The sequence below is a fragment of the Pteropus vampyrus genome, unplaced genomic scaffold (genome assembly GCF_000151845.1).
Source record: "Pteropus vampyrus isolate Shadow unplaced genomic scaffold, Pvam_2.0 Scaffold159, whole genome shotgun sequence".
NCBI lineage: Eukaryota > Metazoa > Chordata > Mammalia > Chiroptera > Pteropodidae > Pteropus > Pteropus vampyrus.
In genome coordinates this window covers 2,070,154-2,076,153 of record NW_011888940.1, presented here as the reverse complement: position 1 = coordinate 2,076,153, position 6,000 = coordinate 2,070,154, and the positions used below count along the sequence as shown (strand labels likewise).

The 6,000-nt window shown below is 38.8% G+C and overlaps 1 protein-coding gene across 1 annotated transcript in view; it reads left to right on the top strand.

Annotated features, from left to right (window-relative positions):
* The window catches only part of SDCCAG8 (serologically defined colon cancer antigen 8), a 206,094-nt gene that overhangs the window by 4,242 nt on the left and 195,852 nt on the right, over nucleotides 1-6,000 (top strand). The window lies entirely within an intron of this gene.

Here is a 6,000-nt window from a genome sequence, read left to right as displayed (position 1 = left end):
GAATCATTGCCTTTCGGGGCCAAACAGATGACAGAATGTGTGATAGAGTCAGTGGAAGACACTAGGGAATGGTGAGGCTTGTGACAATACTGAGCGGTTTGTGCTTTTCCTAAAAACAATCCAGTTTCTCTCTTGCTTCCTCCTTCTTTTCTTCCTTCCCTTTCTTTTTCTTCTCCCTTCCTCCCATACCGTACTGGCCAAGCAAACCACATGTGAGAGCCTGGTTCCCACTCCAGGCATCTCTCGCAGACCCCTGGCTCTGCCGTTTCTCCCGTCAGCACTGGCTTGGGCCACATGAATGAAAAAGGTTATGTTTCTATCTAATAAAAGTAAGAAAGAGTAAGGAGTGGAACTAGTTTGTAGAGAGCGAAAAGTTGAAAATGGAAATAAAATATATATATAACTTGGGGGTGATTCTTTTCTTCGTGAAGTGATCACGTTTGAGAAAAACGGAGAGTGTCGATGTTCTACGTTTTGCTTGCCCGTGATTGGCACCTCTCTCCAGATCCTACAGAGTGTTTTTTCTCCCAGGGCAGGGCGCACATCTGTAGAAGGCCTGTGTTAATCTTACTAGCCAATAATTTGGTCACTGAATTAGCCAGCAGTGATATCATCTGGACCTTTGGCAAACTTACAAAAACATGTGTGTAACTTAAGTAAAAGTTCTTTTTCCCAGTTTTACTCATCACCCATATTTCTTCTTCTCTTCTTTCTTCCTCTCCCTCCTCCCTCTGCCCCCTCCCCTTCTTCTTTCTCCAATTCAACTTCGCCTGTTTTTATTTTTTGCCTTTCTTAAATGTTTTCTGAATATTTTTTTGTATTCTGTGCCATGTACTATATATACACATATATATATGTGTGTATATATATATATATACACACACAGACACACACACACACACCTTCTTTACGGCTAACGTTTGCTTATTTATTTGTTTTACTCTCAGCCTCATTGAGATCAAGAGAGGCAACGACATAATAAAGCCTCTGGAAGCATTTGTTATGAAATGACAAAATTATTTTGATATTTCATTACAGACTAAACATCTTAGCTAAAATGTAAAGAAATTGAATGGTTTGGCTATTAATAAATAAGGCTTGATGATGCAAATAAAACTCGTAAATATCTGAGTTCATTTTTTTGCCATTAAAATTTAAATTACATACATTCATGTTTTGCTTTATATACTCATGGCTTTTCATTGCAGTTTTAACTTTCACGATCATTTCTTTTAGCAGAATAAGAAAAAGCCGGTAGAATTCCAGGTTTCTTTCCTTAATTCTGTTGAGATAAAATAGGCAAAAAACAGGGCTTAGCAGCCACAAAAAGGTTGATTTACAAGTAACTACTCACCCCTTGAATCATCTAGAACCAAACAGTTTTTCAGAGTTAGGAAATTACAAGGGCGTTTTCAAATGTTCTTGGACAGAAAAAGATTAAGTTGTTGTGTGTACTGAGAATAATTATATTGAATCTTGGGATGTTTAAAAGACTTACGAGCATTTACTCAGTTTGTGCTAAGGTTTTTTACCTTTTCACTTAGCGATACTCCTTTCAGGATCAAAAAGTAGAGAAAATAGCTCAAAATGCACTTGCGCACTTGATTATGGCAGAGCTTCATCGAAGCCCAATGGAATATTTAAAGGAATGATCACCTAAAGTAGCTCTGAAAAATGCCCTTAGAGTATAAATTTTGCCTCATGTGTTAGGCCTTGAAAGGAAATATAGCTAAATATGAATTCCAAGTTTTTGTGGAGAATGTCGATGTAACCCCCACTCTTGACACCCGGATCAGAAGTGCCCCAAACAGCACACTGTGCCAAAGCAGCTCACAGTCCTGCCCACTTTTCATCAAGAGGTGGCTGCAATTAGAATGTAGCAATGCGGGAGGTTTACTAGGAAGACCGACCATTAGCTATCTTGTTTAATTGATCTAAACCAGTGGTTCTCAACCAGGGCAGTTTTTCTGCCCAGAGGACATTTGGTGATGTCTGGGGACATTTTTGTTTGTCAGACTTGGGAGAGGAGAAATGCCGCTGGCATCTCCTGGGCAGGGGCCGAGGGTGCTGCTCAACACGCACAACACAACCCCTTGAAACAAAGAATGATCAGGTTCACATGTCAGTAGTGCTGAGGTTGTGAAACCGTGATCCTGAAGTAGCAATGCTTATAGCCCTGGCTCTGCCAGAATCATCCTTGCGAGTGATTAAAATTAAGGATACAGATTGTACTGGCTGGCGATTTTGCCTGTGTTCTGCCAGTCTGGCTAGGATTACGTCTTTATCAATGGAAAGTGACAGGTGCATAAGTCCTCCCAGTTGGTGCCAAAAAATACCAGGTGTATCCCTCATAACGCATCTAGCCAATCTTCTTGATTTGCCAACATTCATACATCATTAATGATCTTCCAGACACTGCTTATTAAGATGTTTACATTCTTGGTCGGATTATCTTTCAGTCCTGGCGCCAACCACTTTAGTCCATTTGTCAGCTATTAAGAGTCTTAAGGTAGTATTTTCTTTGAAACCTTTTTAGTGTCTGCATACTACTTTTAATCTCTTTCCCTGTTGTCATTACCATTGACAAAACTGGCTTTGTCTGACTTTGGATTATGCTGTTTTATCTTGGTCATACTACCTGTCAGCCCCTGGTAAACAGTGACAGAAATCTTCTGAACTAGGCTGAGGCCCAGTCAAGTACGGACAAACGCATGTATCTCTTATCTCGCTGTGGTCTCATTTTTCTGCTTGTATGCCCTAGTCTTAGCTTGTTTTGAGAACGGTGCTGCATCTCGTGTCTCAGCCTAGGGAGGTCTGGTCGATTGCATGTTTTCTCAGAGACAGCTGGGCGCTTCACAGGGTGTGGTTCCCCCTCTCTGTCACCAGGATAATTCTCCACATCTCCCAGTACAGATGGAGAATGTAGAAATTAATAATTCACAGTATGTGTATAAGTGATGATCCTTCCTAGGCTGAGACATATTTGCCTTTTGTTCAAAAAACATCTTGATGAAGAGAGGCCCGGTGCTGAGCTAGGAGTTAGAAGTAAGGAAACTGGAAATAAAATAAGTGCAAAAATAAAGAAGACAGACCTAAATTGTCAGCAGTCAGCAGCTCGATAACCTTTTCAGTGCTCCTTGTACTGGGTAATGTTTGGATAGTAGACTAGCAGAAATCTGTACTTACACGTATGTTCGTGTGATTTTGTAGGACCCAGAGGTCTTATTTGTGTTTGTATTCATAATTAAGTTTATGTTCAGCCCATGGTTGGTGCTGGGGAGAAGAAATCAGGATGCGTCGTGAAATACCCTCTTTGTCCTCTCAGGAGAGAGGAGGAAATGAGTATTCTTTCTGCCTCTTGGTTCTAGGCACATAAAGCTTTGCCCATTAGAAAATAACTGGAACCTCCTGTTTAATCTGGTTTCCTCATGTGGAAGCAGTAAATAACTGCATCTGGGGAGAAGAGTTCTGAATAACGTGGGGCCTTCAGTTGCACTGGCTCCAATTGAAGAGCAATGGGGTTTCATCTGTCTTGGATCATCTGAAAGTTATTATTCTTTAGAATAATGATTAACTCTATTTGTCTGTGAAGTATATAATATATGTTCTGAAATGTAGTCTTGAAATGACTTAAAAATATCACTTACCCGTTGGTTTTAGTTTTAGGACATAGTTCTGGCACATTCCTTCTCTTCCTCTCTGATCCTCATACCTGAAGTCAGTGATGGCAAAAGAACATCAAGCCTTGGGTGTCACTTTTCTTTGGGGTAGCTGTTGAGTTCAATATCTCAGTATTTCACATGACGCTGTTTAACATGTCTTTGAGTGTTATAAATGCTAAAAGATTAAATAAGAACATTAGAAAAGGGATTAAATGGGCTTATAAAACTACACATCCCTGTAATGTGATGAAAGAACTCTACCTATAGAGATTTTCAACTATGCAATTTTTTTCCAGGTTTTCTTTATTTTTCCTAATGTAGCTTATTAGCTTTTAGTCAGATTAGGTATAAATAAATAATTATCCTTTGTCTTAGAGGTGAAGTCATTTGGTAACTACACAGAGCACACTTAATGTTAGTCACACCTCCATTTCCTTTCTAATGGATGCAGTAAAGATAAGTGCTTTAATCATAGATTTAAGTGCATAAAGCTGAAGCTCTGTGAATGAAATTGCTTATCATGTAACAGTTTGATTTTCCTTTTCCATTAATAGGTCTCTTTAGAAAATACTAAATTATGGGAAAACTGTTGCTGCTTTTTATTTGCTAAAATCAGGAATACATCTTCTCTGGACTTTTCTTAGACTCATGATGAGTAAGAGGAGACCAGGTCTGGTTAGTAAGCATCACCAAATTCCTGTGAGAGAAAGATCTGTGTAGAAATAGGATTGGTGTGGAGAAAAATGTAGTGATAAATTTACTGTGTAGATGGGTAATAGAATTTCGATCAATCAACGTTGAACTCTGACCTGAAAGACCTGTTCTCAGTTTAATCAAGGTAGAAAGTGAGTTTCTGTAAGTGAAGAACCTATATTAGATATTTTGTAATATAGGGTACATTTAGGGTATATATTTTTTCTACTAAGTTATGGTTATTTTTTCTATTCCATATTTTGAAATTAATGAACTTGGAGAAAGTGGAATCTGTCTTTCAAAGTTTATAGGATATATGTTTATAAACTTATTCCCAACAATGATTGGTACTGAAAACATAGGAGTTTTGTAGCTTTCTAGGGTTCCCATTGAGGTAGCGAGGAATAGGAGCGTTGTCTCCTGAGGTCTAAATTGTCAAGAAAGGGCCAAGAGCGAAAGAGAGTAAGAACTTCATTGCCCTCATTGCTGTGAGTTGCTCTCACTGCGGGAAAGTACCATCTCCTCTGAAGAACTTAAGAATTGTTTAGATGGATGGAATCCTTTTGAAATAGTTAGATAATAGCCGTACAGGACCCTGTTGTGGGAATTCATCTTTTTCTAAAATAAATTTCTGTAATATGTATCTCATATATATGTAAATGTGCAGACAAATAATTAATGCATTAAAAAATAACTTTCAAATACAGATGTCAAAATTTGAAAATAGTGACTGAAATCTGGGTCTCAGCTCTAATGTACACGGAACATTTTTAAAAAATATATATTTACTGTTTTCTGGTTCTGAATTGGAATCAGTGAATTCGATCATGAGATTAGAAGAAACGAGTTCAAACTTGAAAAAGTAACTGGACTTTACTTAATTCATGAAATTACCAATTGATTGCCTGGTTCTCCAGTTGTTATTCATGTAAAAATATCCATTAAGTAGGGTAGAATTATTAGTAATGTCATCACTAGTTTCATTAATATAGTTCTGTTATTAATGTAAGACTTGAATCCTTTGCTGAAAATGTTTTTGAGTTACTATTTCCCTGCATAATTATTTCAGTTATCTATTGCTGCACAACAAACCACCCCAAAACTTGGTGGCTGAAAGCAACAACTAAAAGCATTTTAGTGTCTCTTACAGATCTGTGCGTTGACTGGACTCAGCAGGGCAGTTTTTCTGGCCTCTTTTATGTGTTGCAGTTGGACAGTTTCTGGCACTGGAGTCACCTGGAGGCCCCGCTCCTTCTCTTTGGGGTCCCAGGGCCTCTCCTTTTCCCATGGCCTTTTCACAGTCTCTCCTCCTTAGTGGCTTGGGGCTCACAGAAGCAATCATTCCAAGAGGAAGGAAGCAGAACCTAGCAGACATTTTGAAGATGAGGCCTGGTCTGGCGTGGCGTTAACTCCCGCTGCATTCTACTGTCTTCAGACCTGCTGAGTTTCAGCTTGGGAGGGGACAAGGGAATGAGGCTGGCTTTCTTGGGGGCTATTATTAGAGATGAACTACATAGCCATATGCCTTAAAATACTTCATTTTAGACTATTTATGTTAAGTATATGCTGGCGAGTTTGAGCTTCAATTCTAGGGTTAGTCAGTAGCACTAACCAAGAATTTCTACAGGAGATATAACCGGCCAGC